This window comes from Oncorhynchus keta, chromosome 4, assembly GCF_023373465.1.
Source record: "Oncorhynchus keta strain PuntledgeMale-10-30-2019 chromosome 4, Oket_V2, whole genome shotgun sequence".
Lineage (NCBI taxonomy): Eukaryota > Metazoa > Chordata > Actinopteri > Salmoniformes > Salmonidae > Oncorhynchus > Oncorhynchus keta.
The window spans coordinates 35959797-35978597 of record NC_068424.1 but is presented as its reverse complement, the minus strand read 5'-3'; the positions used below and the strand labels follow the sequence as shown (position 1 = coordinate 35978597).

General features: G+C 43.7%; 1 pseudogene; it reads right to left on the bottom strand.

Moving 5' to 3' along the window:
• The window catches only part of LOC118382967 (ribonuclease 3-like), a 165786-nt pseudogene that overhangs the window by 13270 nt on the left and 133715 nt on the right, over positions 1 to 18801 (bottom strand).

Below are 18801 nucleotides of genomic sequence, written 5' to 3'. Positions count from 1 at the left end.
CACATCTGGCACTGCAGGATTTGAGTCCCTGGCGGCGTAGTGTGTTACTGATGGTAGGCTTTGTTACTTTGGTCCCAGCTCTCTGCAAGTCATTCACTAGGTGTCCGTGTGGTTCTGGGATTTTTGCTCACTGTTCTTGTGATCATTTTGACCCCATGGGGTGAGATCTTGCGTGGAGCCCCAGATCGAGGGAGAATATCAGTGATCTTGTATGTCTTCCATTTCCTAATAATTGCTCCCACAGTTGATTTCTTCACACCAAGCTGCTTACCTATTGCAGATTTAGTCTTCCCAGCAATTTTGTTTCTGGTGTCCTTTGACAGCTCTTTGGTCTTGGCCATAGTGGAGTTTGGAGTGTGACTGTGAGGTTGTGGACAGGTGTCTTTCATACCGCTAACAAGTTCAAACAGGTGCCATTAATACAGGTAACGAGTGGAGGACAGAGGAGCCCTTTAAAGAAGAAGTTACAGGTCTGTGAGAGCCAGAAATCTTGCTTGTTTGTAGGTGACCAAATACTTATTTTCCACCATAATTTGCAAATAAATTCATTAAAAATCCTACAATGTGATTTTCTGGATTTTTTCTTCTCATTTCGTCTGTCATAGTTGAAGTGTACCTATGATGAACATTACAGGCCTCTCTCATCTTTTTAAGTGGGAGAACTTGCACAATTGGTGGCTGACTAAATACTTTTTTTGCCCTACTATATATAGAAAGATAGATAGAGAGAAAGATGGAGAGAGGCACCCTGAGCTGGAGAATAGGTTTAATTAATCTAAAGGGACATATCAACAGCATATATTCCCCCATCATCTCTGAATGGGAAGAAGATGTGTGTTCCACTGCTACACATTTTACACGTCAAGAGGAGGGATAAAACAAAGACATTAGAGAAAGACAATGCCCCATCAAACTTTGGTGTTGTGCAGACATATGTGAGAAAGCAGCACACTCAGGGAGAAAGACGAGGAAAATATCATATTCATATCATATAAAACATTTAAAAATACATTTAACATCACACATTTTGGTTAGATTTCAGCAGGGGAAAGCAAGAACAAGTAAACAAACAACACTTGTAGATGTCAAAAATGCTAACATTAGCATAAAACACACAGACACAAAACACCCAGGGTTTTTGAGTAGCCTAAATTATTAACAGCCAATTTACTATATTACTTTCAGGAAAGCTATTAATTTTTAATGCAATGTGGTCACTTATGTCACTTTATCAATAATTAAATCCTATTTCTCACTTACAAATGAAGAGGCCTGTGGCATGTTCCAAACAAATACTAACTGTTCCTCTGTGCTTCTGAATTCGAAATCAAACAGACAGAAAAACTGAAAAGTAGCATAAACCAAAGAAAACTTTGCAATACGAGAAGCATTAGGGAGGCTGTCAGTTCCAAGCAGCACACACATACTGTACAGACAGACAAACATACTGAATATGCTGAATAAAAACATAAACACAACATGTAAAGTGTTGGTCACATGTTTCATGAGCTGAAATAAAAAATCCCAGAAATTCTCCAGACGCACAAAAAGCGCACCTCTCTCAAATGTTGTCCACAAATTTGTTTACATCCCTGAAAGTGTGAAGTGTTTCTCCTTTGCCAAGATAATCCATCCACATAACAGGCGTGGCATATCAAGAAGCTGATTAAACAGCATGATCATTACACAGGTGTACCTTGTCCTGGAGACAATAAAAGGCCACTCTAAAATGTGCAGCTTTACAACACAACACAATGCCACAGACATCTCAAGTTTTGAAGGAGGGCGAAATTGGCATGCTCACTGCAGGAATATCCACCAGAGCTTTGCAAGGGAAATTAATGTTAATTTCTCTACCATAAGCCACCTCCAATGTTGTTTTAGAGAATTTGGCAGTACATCCAACCGGCCTCACAACAGCAGACCGCGTGTATCGCTTTGTGAGCGGTTTGCTGATGTTAGCATTGTGAAAAGAGTTCCCCATGGTGGAGGTGGGGTTATGGTATGTGCAGGCATAATCTACGGACAATGAAAACAACTGCATTTTAAAGATGGCAATATGAATGCACAAAAATACTGTGACGAGCTCCTGAGGACCACTTTTTTTCTTTTTTTTTTTGGGGGTAATCGGTGAGCAAGAGATACATGTGTGCGCAGTCATGTGAAATCCATAGCTTAGGGTTCATGAATTCATTAAAATTGACTGATTTTCTCATTGTAATTCAGTATAATTAATGAAATTGTTGCTTGTTGCGCTAATATTTTTATTCAGTATATAATATGTGTGTTTGTGTTGATTTGATGGATCTCAGGACTCAGGCAATTGTTATTGAGTAGATTGCCCTGCATAAATATATACAGCACCTGTCAAGTTTGGACACACCTGCTCATTCAATGTTTTTTCTTAATTTTTTACTACTTTCTACATTGTAGAATAATAGCGAAGACATCAAAACAATGAAATAACACATATGGAATCATGTAGTAACCAAAAAAGTGTTAAACAAAGCAAAATATATTTTAGATTTTAGATTCTTCAAAGTAGCCACTCTGCCTTGATGACAGCATTGCACAGACTTGTTATTCTCTCAACCAGCCCCACCTGGAATGCTTTTCCAACAGTCTTGAAGGAGTTCCCACATATGCTGAGCACTTGATGGCTGCTTTTCCTTCACTCTGCAGTCCAACTCATCCCAAACCATCTAAATTGAGTTGAGCACTCCATCACTCTGCTTCTTGGTTAAATAGCCCTTATACATCCTGGAGGTGTGTTGGGTCATTGTCCTCTTGAAAAAATGTTTTATTGTCACTAAGCGCAAACCAGATGGGATGGCGTATCTTTGCAGAATGCTGTGGCAGTCACGCTGGTAAAGTGTGCCATGAATTCTAAATAAATCACAGACAGTGTCAACAGCAAAGCACCCACCACAACATCACATCTCCTCCTCCATGCTTAATGGTGGGAACCACACATGCTGAGTTCATCTGTTTATCTACTCTGCGTCTCACAATGACACTGCGGTTGGAGCCAAAAATATCAAATTTGGACTCATCAGCCCAAAGGATAGACTTCCACCGGACTAATGTAATTGCTCATATTTCTTGGCCCAAGCAAGTATTTTCTTCTTGTTAGTGTCCTTTAGCAGTGGTTTCTTTGCCGCAAATTGACCATGAAAGGCCTGATTCACCCAGTCTCCTCTGAACAGTTGATGTTGAGATGTGTCTTGGACTTGAACTCTGTGAAGCATTTATTTGGGCTGCAATTTCTTTGGGTGGTAACTCTAATGAACTTATCCTCTGCAGCAGAGGTAACTCTGGGTCTTCCTGTCCTGTGGCGGTCCTCAGGAGAGCTAGTTTAACAAATCACAATATATTTTATATTTGAGATTCTTCAAAGTAGCCAGCCTTTGCGTTGATGACAGCTTTGCACACTCTTTGCGCATTTCAATTAACAGGTGTGCCTTGTTAAAAGTTCATTTGTGGAATTTCTTTTCATTCCTAATGTGTTTGAGCTAATCAGTTGGGTTGTGACAAGGTAGGGGTGGTATACAGAAGATGGCCCTATTTGGTAAAATACCAAGTCCATATTATGGAAAGAACAGATCAAATGAGCATAGAGAAATGACAGTCCATCAATACCTTAAGGCATGAAGGTCAGTCAATCTGGAAATTTTCTAAATCTTTAAAAGTTTCTTCAAGTGCAGTCACAAAAAACCATGTCCCATAATCACTAATGGGTCATTTTTCCGATTAAATCGGTCCATATATAGCCTAGATATCGATCTATGAAGACTGTGTGATAAACGAAAAAAAATAGTGTCTTATAACGTAACGTCATTTTTTTAAATTAAAAAAGTTGACGATAAACTTTCACAAAACACTTCGAAATAATTTTGTAATGCAACTTTAGGTATTAGTAAACGTTAGTAAGCGATCAAATTGATCACGAGGCGATGTATAGTCTATAGGGGTACGTCTGGAAATAATGTCCGGGGTAAATCTCAACCAAAATATCTGGTCCGAGACCTGAAGAAATCGTCTGTCTCTTCTTCGTTTGACCAAGAAACAAAGCCTAGGCAAATGACAAGACTGTTGACATCGTGTGGAAGCTGTAGGAATTGCAATCTCGGCTCCAGGTAATTTGCTTTCCCATAGACAATTCATGCAAGTGGCGCATTGATATATTTTCCAATTTTCAGTGATCAGATTTTCCTGCGCTTTTCGATGAAACGCACGTTCTGTTATAGTCACAGCCGTGATTTAACCAGTTTTATAAACGTCTGAGTGTTTTCTATCCACACATACTAATCATATGCATATACTATATTCCTGGCATGAGCAGCAGGGCGCTGCAATGTTGCACGATTTTTAACAGAATGTTCGAAAAAGTAGGGGGTAGGAGTAACAGGTTAAATAAAAGGTAACATTTTTTTTTCTCCAGTTTATTACGTTACGTTATTATTCTAACATTGATTCAATACAATTTCTACAGTGCTCACCTCCCTGACCAAGGCCCTTCTCCCACTATTGCTCAGTTTGGCCGGGTGCCCAGCTCTAGGAAGAATCTTGTTGGTTCCAAACTTGTTCGATTTAAGAATGATAGAGGCCACTGTTTTCTTGGGGAACGTTTTTCTGTTGTAAAACTTTTTATAAATTTGACCCCACCCCCCAAAAAAACTGTTTTCACTCTGTCATTAATGGGTATTGTGTGTAGATTGATGATGGCTTTTTTTTATTAATCCATTTTAGAATAACAAAATGTGGAGAAAGTCAAGGTGCCTGAAGACTTTCTGATTGCGCTGTACACTGTAGATATTAAGGTGCATTTTGTGACACAGCCCATGTCAGTCTTTAAAAGTGGTGGTTGGTTGGTTACATTCCAGTCTGCATGGGCTCATTATGGAAGTCTCAGAACCCTTACTTAAAAACACTGTCAAACTATGTTCCAAATCAAGCCCAATCCCACAGGTGTTGGTTACATTGGTGTCTACCTAGGGAGTAGGGACAAACGGTTTGATTTGAAATGTAGTATCACTGTTCACATAAGGACCTGTTTATACCAGTGTTATGCAAATCTTACCCTACGAGGTCTGGACGACTGCCGTTTTCTTCTGTTCTACCTGATAATTAATTGCACCAACCTGGGGTCCCGGGTCCCGGGTTTATAATGAAAAGCAGTGGAACTGGATTTGAGGTCCAGATTTGAATTAGATGGTCCTGGCTCCAGGTGAGGAGTCATCAATGTCAAGTTGACCAGGTCAATCTCTACCAGGGTTGTGGTAGGTTACATTCCAGTCTGCACTAGAATTCTCAGAGTGAAGGTCTCACCCTACTCCAACACACAAACACTTAGATTATTGGGTGATATGTTTGAATGAAGGAAATCAATAGTGTTTCTACTGTGAACACTGTAGTCTGTAATATACTACCCCTGGTGAGGAGTTTGCTAACACTGTAGTGACAAAGCTTAAATCCTCATAGAACTAACTCTCCCGGATCCGGGATAATTGTCATCAACGGATATTAATTAGCATAACGCAACGGACAAAAAATATTACTAGAAGATATTCATATTCACGAAATCACAATTGAAATATAGTTAAACACAGCTTAGCCTTTTGTTAATCACCCTGTCGTCTCAGATTTTGAAATTATGCGTTACAGCCAAAGCAAGACAAGCATTTGTGTAAGTTAATCGATAGCCTAGCATAGCATTATGTCCAGCTAACAGTAGGCAACTTGGTCACAAAAATCAGAAAAGCAATCAAATTAAATCTTTTACCTTTGATGAGCTTCGGATGTTTTCACTCACGAGACTCCCGGTTCGACTGCAAACGTTCATTTTGTCCCATAAAGATTATTTTTATAGCCGAAATACTTCCGTTTGTACTTCACGTTTGGTTGAGAAATCCACCGGAAACTGCGGTCACGACAACGGCGAATTGTTTTCCAAATTAGATCCATAATATCGACAGAAACATGGCAAATGTTTTTTATAATCAATCCTCAAGGTGTTTTTCAAATATATATTCGATTGTATATCAACCCTGACAGTTGGCTTCCCAGTAGGAGCGAGAGCCACAATGGCCACCTTTGTCTATTACACACAAATCTCTCTGAGAGCCACCAGCTGACCACTGACGCAATGTTGTCGTTCACGCTCATTTTTCAAAATAAAAGCCTGAAACTATGTCTTGTGACACTAGACACATTAGGGAAGCCATAGAAAAAGGAATCTGGTTGATATCCCTTTCACTACTCAATAGGGATGCATAGGAACGCAGAGCTTTCTAAATAAGAGTCCCTTCCTGATTGGATTTTTCTCAGGCTTTCGCCTGCAATATCAGTTCTGTTGTACTCACAGACAATATTTTTACACTTTTGGAAACTTTAGAGTGTTTTCTATCCTAAGCTGTCAATTATATGCACATTTTAGCATCTTGTCCTGACAAAATAGCCCGTTTACTTTGGGAACATTATTTTTCCAAAAATGAAAATAGTGCCCCCTAGTTTCAAGACTTTCAAATGAATGATATACAACCATTGATTCTTGAAGAATATAACTTACAAATATCTCATGATTTTAGGTGAACTGTTTAACCCCATCAAAACCCAAAATATAAGCTTGTTTTACGCCACTGTGTGTAAACAATGTAATTGTAAACAAAACTTGGGTATTGCATCCATATCCCGGCCTATGAATTTGAGAGTGGTTACATCTCTCCAGCCCGATCGCTAAGCTGTTTACCTAAAAAGGTGGCAGGGTGTCTGCTTTGTTGTTGTTTGAATTGCAGATTGCCCCTTGAAGGGCTGTGTGCTGACGCCAATGTTACAATCATCCTGAGGGCTTTCTCTCTGAGATTTGACAGAGGGAAGGGTGTTGATGATCAAACTGCCAGAGTACCAGATGGTGCATGAAATGTGTGAGGGGGTATTTACCTTGTTGCATATGTCTTTTCCCAATGTAGCTTTTTCTTGATTCCTTGCATCCTATCTCCCTCTATCTCCTTGGATCTTCTCTTCAAATACGGTTCAGAAGGAGGCAAAGCAATATTATGTGAGGAATCGCGGAAAGGCACCATTCTGTATACCTCTGGCCCCTCTTTGGACACTGTGTTAACTAACCTCCAGACGAGCTTCAATGCCATACAACTCTCCTTCCGTGGCCTCCAACTGCTCTTAAATGCAGGGAAAACTAAATGCATGCTATTCAACCGATCCCTGCCAGCACCTGCTCACCCGTCCAGCATCACTACTCTGGACAGCTCTGACTTAGAATACGTGGACAACTACAAATACCTTGGTGTCTGGTTAGACTGTAAACTCTCCTTCCAGACTCACATTAAGCATCTCCAATTAAAAATGTAATCTAGAATTGGCTTCCTATATCGCAACAAAGCATCCTTCACTCATGCTGCCAAACATACCCTCGTAAAACTGACCATCCTACCGATCCTCGACTTCGGTGATGTCATCTATAAAATAGCCTCCAACACTCTACTCAACAAACTGGATGCAGTCTATCACAGTGCCATACGTTTTGTGACCAAAGCCCCATACACTACACACCATTGCGACCTGTATGCTCTCGTTGGTTGGCCCTCGCTTCATACTCGTCGCCAAACCCACTGGCTACAGGTTATCTACAAGTCTCTGCTTGGTAAAGCCTCGCCTCATCTCAGCTCACTGGTCACCATAGCAGCACCCACTCGTAGCACGCGCTCCAGCAGGTATATCTCACTGGTCACCCCCAAAGCCAATTCCTCCTTTGGTTGTCTTTCCTTACAGTTCTCTGCTGCCAATGACTGGAACGAACTGCAAAAATCTCTGAAGCTGGAGACTCATATATCCCTCACAAGCTTTAAGCACCAGCTGTCAGAGCAGCTCACAGCTTTAAGCACCAGCTGTCAGAGCAGCTCACAGATCACTGCTCACAGATCACTGCACCTGTACATAGCCCATCTGTAAACAGCCCATATCTACCTACCTCATCCTCATACAATATTTATTTATTTATCTTGTCCCTTTGCACTCCAGTATCTCTACTTGCACATGCATCTTCTGAACATCTACCATTCCAGTGTTTAAATTTCTATATTGTAATTACTTCGCCACCATGGCCTATTTATTGCCTTAACTCCCTTATCTTACGTCATTTGCACTCACTGTACATAGACATTTTGTTTTCTTTTGTTCTGCTGTATTATTGACTATGTTTTGTTTATTCCATGTGTAACTCTGTGTTGTTGTATGTGTCGAATTGCTATGCTTCATCTTGGCCAGGTCGCAGTTGCAAATGAGAACTTGTTCTCAACTAGCCTACCTGGTTAATTAAAGGTGAAAAAAATAAATAAATAAAGGATATGATTCATGCAAAATTCTAAAACGGACTGTTTGATCAAAATGGCAGATCACCAAGTCTGTGTCCCAAATGGCACCCTATTCCTTATATAATGCACTACTTTTTGACCAGGGAACATAGCATAGCTTTCCGGTCAAAAGTAGTGCACTACAGTGCATTCGGAAAGTATTCAGACCCCTTCACTGTTCCACATTTTGTTACGTTAAAGCATTATTCTAAAATGCATTATAGCATTATGAGCACAATAGCCTGTAATGACAAAGAGAAAACAGGTTTTATTATTTTGGGAATTTGTTTGGTTGAAATATATTATTTACATAAGTATTCAGACCCTTTGCCTTGAGACTAGAAACTGAGCTCAGGTGCATCCGGTTTCCACTGATCACATTTAACATTTACATTTAAGTCATTTAGCAGACGCTCTTATCCAGAGCGACTTACAAATTGGTGCATTCATGACATCCAGTGGAACAGTGACATCTAAATCAGAAGGATTACTTATCCTATCCTAGGTATTCCTTAAAGAGGTGGGGTTTCAGGTGTCTCCGGAAGGTGGTGATTGACTCCGCTGTCCTGGCGTCGTGAGGGAGTTTGTTCCACCATTGGGGGCCAGAGCAGCGAACAGTTTTGACTGGGCTGAGCGGGAACTGTACTTCCTCAGTGGTAGGGAGGCGAGCAGGCCAGAGGTGGATGAACGCAGTGCCCTTGTTTGGGTGTAGGGCCTGATCAGAGCCTGGAGGTACTGAGGTGCCGTTCCCCTCACAGCTCCGTAGGCAAGCACCATGGTCTTGTAGCGGATGCGAGCTTCAACTGGAAGCCAGTGGAGAGAGCGGAGGAGCGGGGTGACGTGAGAGAACTTGGGAAGGTTGAACACCAGACGGGCTGCGGCGTTCTGGATGAGTTGTAGGGGTTTAATGGCACAGGCAGGGAGCCCAGCCAACAGCGAGTTGCAGTAATCCAGACGGGAGATGACAAGTGCCTGGATTAGGACCTGCGCCGTTTCCTGTGTGAGGCAGGGTCGTACTCTGCGGATGTTGTAGAGCATGAACCTACAGGAACGGGCCACCGCCTTGATGTTAGTTGAGAACGACAGGGTGTTGTCCAGGATCACGCCAAGGTTCTTAGCGCTCTGGGAGGAGGACACAGTGGAGTTGTCAACCGTGATGGCGAGATCATGGAACGGGCAGTCCTTCCCGGGAGGAAGAGCAGCTCCGTCTTGCCGAGGTTCAGCTTGAGGTGGTGATCCGTCATCCACACTGATATGTCTGCCAGACATGCAGAGATGCGATTCGCCACCTGGTCATCAGAAGGGGGAAAGGAGAAGATTAATTGTGTGTCGTCTGCATAGCAATGATAGGAGAGACCATGTGAGGTTATGACAGAGCCAAGTGACTTGGTGTATAGCGAGAATAGGAGAGGGCCTAGAACAGAGCCCTGGGGGACACCAGTGGTGAGAGCGCGTGGTGAGGAGACAGATTCTCGCCACGCCACCTGGTAGGAGCGACCTGTCAGGTAGGACGCAATCCAAGCGAGGGCCGCGCCAGAGATGCCCAACTCGGAGAGGGTGGAGAGGAGGATCTGATGGTTCACAGTATCGAAGGCAGCCGATAGGTCTAGAAGGATGAGAGCAGAGGAGAGAGAGTTAGCTTTAGCAGTGCGGAGCGCCTCCGTGATACAGAGAAGAGCAGTCTCAGTTGAATGACTAGTCTTGAAACCTGACTGATTTGGATCAAGGTCATTCTGAGAGAGATAGCGGGAGAGCTGGCCAAGGACGGCACGTTCAAGAGTTTTGGAGAGAAAAGAAAGAAGGGATACTTGTCTGTAGTTGTTGACATCGGAGGGATCGAGTGTAGGTTTTTTCAGAAGGGGTGCAACTCTCGCTCTCTTGAAGACGGAAGGGACGTAGCCAGCGGTCAGGGATGATCATCCGTGAGATGTTTGTACAACTTGATTGGATTCCACTTGTGGTAAATTCAATTGATTGGACATGATTTGGAAAAGCACACACACCTGTCTATATAAGGTCCCACAGTTGACAGTGCATATCAGAGCAAAAAGCAAGCCTTGAGGTCGAAGCACTTGTTGGTAGAACTCCAAGACAGGATGGTGTCGAGGCACAGATCTGGGGAAGGGTACCCAAAAATGTTTGCCACATTGAAAGTCCCCAAGAACACAGTGTCCTCCATTCTTAAATGGAAGAAGTTAGGAACCACCAAGTCTCCTGCTATAGTTAGCCACCTGGCCAAACTGAGCAATTGGGGGAGAAGGGCCATGGTCAGGGAGGTGAGCAAGAAGCCGATGGTCACTCTGACAGAGCTCCAGAGTTTCTCTGTAGCGATAGGACAACCTTCCAGAAGGATAACCATCTCTGCAACACTCTACCAATCAAGCCTTTATGGTATAGTGGCCAGACAGAAGCCACTCCTCAGTAAAGGCACATGACAGCCTGCTTGGAGTTTGCCAAAAGGCAACTATTGGACTCGCAGACCATGAGAAACAAGATTCTATAGTTTGACGAAACCAAGATTTAACTATTTTTTCTAAATGCCAAGCATCACTTCTGGACGAATCCTGGCACTGCTCACCACCTTGCCAATACCATCCCGACGGTGAAGCATGGTGGTGGCAGCATCATGCTGTGGGGATGTTTTTCAGTGGCAGAGAGTGGGAGACTAGTCAGGATCGATGTCACGCCTTGGTCTTAGTATTTTGTGTTTTCTTTATATATTTGGTCAGGCCAGGGTGTGACATGGGTTATTGTGGTGTGTTTTTGGTCTTGGGGTTTTGTGGGGCGTTGACGTAGTCTATGGCTGCCTGAGGCGGTTCTCAATCAGAGTCAGGTGATTCTCCTTGTCTCTGATTGGGAACCATATTTAGGCAGCCATATTCTGTGAGTGTTTTCGTGGGTGATTGTTCCTGTCTCTGTGTTAGTGTTCACCAGATCGGCTGTAATAGGTTTCGCGTTTCGTTTGTTGTTTTTTGTATATTATAGTTATTTCATGTATCGTCGATTTGTTCATTAAAGAACATGAGTAACCACCACACGGCATTTTGGTCCGACTCTCCTTCAACTGACGAACGCCGTTACAGAATCACCACCACACACGGACCAAGCAGCGTGGTAACAGGCAGTGACAGCAGGAGCAGCGAAAGGAGGAATGGACATGGGAAGACGTGTTGGATGGCAAAGGTTGTTACACTTGGGAGGAGATACTGGCCGGAAGAGATCGCCTCCCATGGGAACAGGTGGAGGCACTTAGGAGAGCAGAGGCAGCCGGAGAGAGGAGCCGACGATACGAGGGAACACGGTTGGCAAGGAAGCCCGAAAAGCAGCCCCAAAAATGTATTGGGGGGGGGCTCAGGGAGAGTGTGGCAGAGTCAGGAGACAGACCTGAGCCAACTCCCCCTGTTAATCGTGAGGAGCAGCGATCAAAGGACTTCTGGACTTGGGAAGAGATATTGGACGGAAAAGGACCATGGGCACAGCCTGGTGAATATCGACACCCCAAAGAAGAACTGGAGGTGGAGCCCAAAGAAGAACTGGAGGTGGAGAAAGAGGAGAGGCGCTGGTATGAAGAGGCAGCACGGCGACGCGGATGGAAGCCTGAGAGTCAGCCCCAAAAATGTATTGGGGGGGGAGGCTCACAGGGAGTATGGCGATGCCAGGTAGGAGACCTGCGCAAACTCCTTGTGGGGGGCGAGAGACCGGGCAGGCACCAGTGCGATACATACCAGCTCTTCGTATTGGCCGGGCTAGAGTGGGCATCGAGCCAGGTAAGGTTGGACAGGCTTGGTGCTCAAGAGCTCCAGTGCGCCTGCACGGTCCGGTCTATCCAGAGCCACCTCCACACACCAGTCCTCCGGTGGCAGCTCCCCGCACCAGGCTTCCTGTGCGTGTCCTCGATCCAGTACCACCAGTTCCAGCACCACGCACCAGGCCTTCAGTGCGCCTCGCCTGTTCAGCGCAGCCAGAGCCTTCCTCCTCTACAGCGCTGCTGGAGTCTCCCGCCTGTTTAGCGCAGCCAGAGCCTTTCTCCTCTCCTGCGCTGCCGGAGCCTCCCGCCTGTTCAGCGCAGCCTGAGCTGTCAGTCTGCATGGAGCAGCCTGAGCTGTCAGTCTGCATGGAGCAGCCTGAGCTGTCAGTCTGCATGGAGCAGCCTGAGCTGTCAGTCTGCATGGAGCAGCCTGAGATGTCAGTCTGCATGTAGCAGCCAGAGCTGCCAGTCTGCATGGAGCAGCCAGAGATGCCAGTCTACATGGAGCAGCCAGAGCTGCCAGTCTACATGGAGCAGCCAGAGCTGCCAGTCTGTATGGAGCAGCCAGAGCTGTCAGTCTGCATGGAGTAGCCAGAGCTGTCAGTCTGCATACAGCAGCCATTAGCTTCCAGTCTGCATGGAGCTGCCAGTCTGCATAGAGCAGCCAGAGCTGTCAGTCTGCATAGAGCAGCCAGAGATGCCAGTCTGCATAGAGCAGCCAGAGATGCCAGTCTGCATAGAGCAGCCAGAGATGCCAGTCTACATGGAGCAGCCAGAGCTGCCAGGGTGTGACATGGGTTATTGTGGTGTGTTTTTTGTCTTGGGGTTTTGTGGGGCGTCGACGTAGTCGATGGTTGCCTGAGGCGGTTCTCAATCAGATTCAGGTGATTCTCGTTGTCTCTGATTGGGATTGCCATATTCTGTGAGTGTTTTCGTAGGTGATTGTTCCTGCCTCTGTGTTAGTGTTCACCAGATAGGCTGTAATAGGTTTCGCATTTCGTTTGTTGTTTTTTGTATATTATAGTTATTTCATGTATCGTCGATTCTTCAATAAAGAACATGAGTAACCACCACACTGCATTTTGGTCCGACTCTCCTTCAACTGACGAACGCCGTTTCAATCGAGGGAAAGATGAAAGGAGCAAAGTACACTTGAGAAGATTCTTGATGAAAACCTTCTCCAGAGCACTTAGGACCTCGGACTGGGGAGAAGGTTAACTTTCCAACAGGACAATCACCCTAAGCACACAGCCAAGACAACACAGGAGTGGCTTCAGGATAAGTCTCTGAATGTCCTCGAGTGGCGCAGCCAGAGCCTGGACTTGAACCCGATCGAACATCTCTGGAGAGACCTGAAAAGAGCTGTGCAGCGACGCTCCCCATCCAACCTGACAGAACTTGAGAGGATCTGCAGAAAATAACGTGAAAAACTCCCCAAATACAGGCATGCCAAACTTGTGGTGTCATACCCAAGAAGACAAGGCTGTATTCACTGCCAGAGGTTGTACTGATTAAAGTGTCTGAATACTTATGTAAATGTGATATTTCAGTTTTTGCTTTGTCGTTATGGGGTATTGTGTCTAGATTGGTGAGGGGAAAAAACAATTTCATCCATTTTAGAATAAGGCTGTAATGTAACAAAATGCTGAAAAAGTGTATGGGTCTGAATACTTTCCAAATGCACTGTGTATACTGGGAATATTGTGCCATTTTGGACACATCCCATACCCTGTTATCAGAACCCCTCTGTTGCTTCTCATTAAATATTTAGACCTTAATCAGAATCAAATTTCTCAAGTGTTTTTAACAAGAGAGTCAAGTACTATATACATTGTGGTGATTCCCAAACAGGCTGGTCCTCTAAGGGAATACACTCACACCCACCCACACTTCTCATAAACACTGTTCGTCAATTGTCAGTTTATATGGAGACATTTAGCCTAGCTAATTGGGACTTGGGAAGTGGTCAGTCAAACGATACTTGCTCCTTGCTCCTTTGTCAAATAAAAGGTATCTTTGGGAGTAGTGCTTATTTATGCCAACAACAAAGACCGTTACCCAACACAGCACGACCATTCACTATGTTATGCTAGGGGAGGCTGTCAAGGTTACCATGTACAAAACCTGTGTGGACAAAAAAAGTGTCTCACACACACACACAGTGGCTTTTCATTACTTAATTTCTCTTTGACAAATCAGAGTGCTTCACCATCCTTTCTCCACCACAATCCTTGGCCCAAGTAGTTCAGCCCGTCTCTGAATGGAACGACAGAGGTCAGGGTGAGAGACGCATGTGAAAGAATGAAAAAGATAACAGCAGAGATAAAGAGAGGGTCTGGGAGAATAAGAGAGGGAGAACAGCTTGTATGGGGCCAAGGGAACATCTTACTTATAGAGGGGGGAGAGAGGGATGGAGAGAGCAGTGGCTTACTTGTAGAGGGGGATGTCAGGCTCCTTGCCCTCTGTGCCCAGGGTCAGGCAGAACTGCTGGAGCTGGGATTTAGGAACATTCCTTTACTGGTTCAGGATGAACTACTGACACACACACCAAAAGTAAACATTAGTCACAAAAAACATGGACGCACACAAATACAGTAGAGCAACCATTATAGAAACCTTTACAATCACTGTCTCCATCTCTCTCATGTCCCCCCTCTCCCTCCCCCTTCTTTGCCCATGCTTTCTTTCATTCCCTCACTCTCTTTCAACCTCTTGCTCTACACTCACTTATTGCTCTTCTCTGGCTCTCTCTGTTTTCTCCATCTCCCTGACTTCTCTTTCGCTCTCCATAGTGGGCACAAATCACAGGCTACTTAAGAAAATATCATCTCCTGCCTGCTACTATCTGAGCCAGAAATACAGATCTCTCTCTCTTGGTCTGTGTCTAAAAGCACTTCCATTAACAGGAAAGCAGCCTTGTTATAAAAGGGACACTTTGAATCTAGAGCTGTCTGTTTCTACAAAGAGTTCTCTCTCTCTCACACACACACACACACACACACACACACACACACACACACACACACACACACACACACACACACACACACACACACACACACACACACACACACACACACACACACACACACACACACACACACACACACACACACACACACACACACGCACACGCACACGCACAGACGCATACACGCACACACACACGCACACACGGCTCAGCTCCTACATGGACACCCAGCCTCCCAGGACATCCACACACACAGCAATTAGCACACCACTGTAGGCTGCACCATGGCCTTCACACAGGGCCACAGTGTGTGTGTGTGTGCGCGTGCGTGCGTGAGAACTCTTTTGTGATGGGAGTAGCACAGTTTTTTGCTCGACCAGTCTAACAGGAAGAAGCAGGTCCACGAACCTGTTCATCGTAGACATATACTATCTTCTCTAAAGAGAGGGAGGGAACAGGTCCAACCTGTTCATTATACAGACAGACTCCATTCGCTAAATCTTACTGCTACTTCATCTAATACGAGAGGAGGCTTAACTGACGCCTTTCTGAATGAACATCCACCTGACCTGTTCCTGAAACACTTGAGAAACAACATCAAAAGACCCTTAGAACAGAACAGCACTGACTACCGGTTGGGGATCAACATCTAAACAGACACCAACAACCCAATAACATTCAGCTAACATAGAACCGACCGCAACCGCCGCACATTAACACTAGAACCTTCCCTGACTCTTCCTAAATATAATAATAATAATATTTTACATTGCTCAGTTGTCAGAATGTTTTAATCACATACTGAAAAGTATTCAGAGGCTGTTAGCCTTTTGATTTTCTTTGCTATTACTATCTTGAGAGGACAAGACAAGTGTGCCAAAGGGCGTTGGTTTGGACTATTCAAGCAGAGTTGGGATGAAGCATTAGGTTGCTAAGAGATGGACCAACTGAATTGGTTTCATGGAGGGCTGACTTGACCACGCAATTTATTTTCATCATGAGCAAAAGCAATTTTTTTTTTTTTTTACCCAAAGCTGCAAAGAAAATGTTGTGATCCATTTAATAAACACAAGAGTCCAGCAAAATGGATTAAAGGGTGTGGCGGCAGTAGCAGGAACAGCGGCATCTAGTGTGCAAACATATTTGGCTTATTTTGGTAAAATGAAATAAGATTAGCATTCTCTGAGAAATTAAGCTAATTGATTGCACCCAAATTGCCCATTTGTATTTATTTTATTCATATAATCGTCAATAAATATAGTTCATTAAATCTGATTTGTACCATGAACAAGAGTAAGACATGAGGAATCCAATAAAATGATCAATAGCCACCCACAGACCGCCTCCGTGCCAATCCCACCCCAACAACGTGTATACTGCATCAGTTCTCTATGTCTGACAAGTAGTATGGAGCAGCTGCTTCCCTATGAATCTTTTTCTCCCTGTTCAGAGAAATTTAACCATTGAAGTTGCTTGCATTCTTTACCTTACATTTGTGCACCATGTTTTACCCACTAGATGTTTGTGCTACATTTTTTGGGACTATTCAAGCAGAGTGAGGTTGAAACATTAGGTTGCTAAGAGAAGCACCAACTGAAGTGGTTTCATGGATGCTGGCTTGACCACACAATTTATTTTCAATAATTCTGCAATTGGTTTTCTTCCCAAAGTTGCAAAGAAAATGTGGTGAACCATTTAATAAACACAAGAGATCGGCAAAAAGGGTGTCGTGACAGATCCTGGTTCGTTCCCCAGGCTGTGTCACAACCGGCCATGATCGGGAGTCTCATAGGGCGGCACACAACTGGCCCAGCGTCATCCGTGTTAGTTTAGGGTTCGGCTGGGGTGGCATCAATGTAAATAAGAATTTGTTCTTAATTGACTTGCCTCGTTAAAACAAGGTTAAATAAAAAAACAAATGATGCATACTCAATCATGAAAATTATAATGCAATATCTTTTTTGATATTTCAATTATATTTTTTTCCACAAAAAATACCTACCCATTTAAGAAAAGTAAGTGCAAATATATTGATTTATAATTTTACCATTTGCATTTCCAATTGAGTTTTGGCAGCTAAATGCTTCCATACCCAGCATTTCAGTGATGTATGATATATTTCTCAACTAAAATGTGAGCGCAATTTGAGGCCATTTTACAATCTTGAGTGTATGGCATGACAATAACAAAGTAACCACGTTGAAGCTTGTTTGCTATTCAAATGCATTGCTTGACATTACTGTTGATGAGCTACTGTTCCCAGCTAAAACTCATGGCCAATACATGGCCAACAAACCGGACATATTCGGAATTAAGTTTCGGATAGCCGCGGATGTCGAAACCAAGTTTTAGCTCAACGGCTTTAGATTGCCGGAGGAAAGATGAAACCAGGCCAGAGGATGAGAGACTCTGAGACTACAGAAATGTGACCCTGGACAAATTTTACACATCAATTTCCCTGGCAGACAAAGTTCACTGCAAAAAAAAGTCTAGCCTGCTCAGAACCGTTAACGAAGACTGGAGGGCTGCCACCCTCTGCGTAAAACAACATACCAGTGGAGCTGTCCTCCACATCAGTGATAGAGAGGTGTAAAGTAACACTCACAATGTACAGCTTTAAAATAAATAAGTGTTTGCATCCTCAACACCATGCTCATTTCCGTTGCCATCGGCAGTGACCAGATGAAAAAAATGGACGGTGACAAAGGTATGTATCTCTACCATATACGAATAGCCTTTCCATCTGCCAAACACCAAATACTGTATGATCTCCTTTTATTATATTACATTAATGTTACTCTTATTACTATTAGTATTATTATTCAATATGATTCTAAACTTTTCTATTCTACTTTTTTTTAAACAATAGGTTGGTGTGGATTCACTCGTGCAGATGGCAAGACTGAACTGTAATTACGTCTTAATAAATACATTACTAATTGAATCTACAGATTAATGCATTTCAACCATTTCCATTGTAATGCTCTTAAAGTATAGTCTATACACTTTTAATAGGCAAAAGAATAATAAGCTAACATATCCTTTACTCGATCCAAACAATATATTTTTTTTTAAATATATATTTCCACAAATATTTGTTTATGCGATTCACCCTTTACAATTGTTCATGCACTAGTGCTTTTGTTTAGGAATATGGAAAATCTTTTGACCTGTGCACCTTGCGGGTTGATATGCATATGATGCGTATGCTCAAGGTTACGCCCAGCAATGTTCTCTAGTGGGTACTTACAGGCAGGGAGGCCCAGTGCTTCTAGTGTTAAAGATGACCAAAATAGGACCACACAACCATGATAAGAGAATTAAGTAGTCAAGCATCACTTGCGCACCGCTTGTCAATGCTAGAGCTATTAGTGTTTAGCCATTAGCTCCTCTCGCCTCCCCTCTCTATCCGTGGTGCAGAGAGAAGAGTGCGCATTGATTTGAGAGTGAGTGGCCTCTCTCGCAGGCGAGGGGAGGCTGGGCTGTCGTTGGGATTGGAGTGGTAGGGAGATCTCACCTTCATGCATGCAAACTTACACACTCACGCAAGAACGCACAGGCACTGAACACACACACACGTTCTCCTTCAGTTGAGGGAAGAAGTAGACGTCCACGAAGGTGTGAACTTACTTCAGGTCCTTATCGATGTAGAGCATTTAGATGAAAGCTGAGGGGGAACACAACAATGAACCAGGGATGAAAAAAAGAGAGAG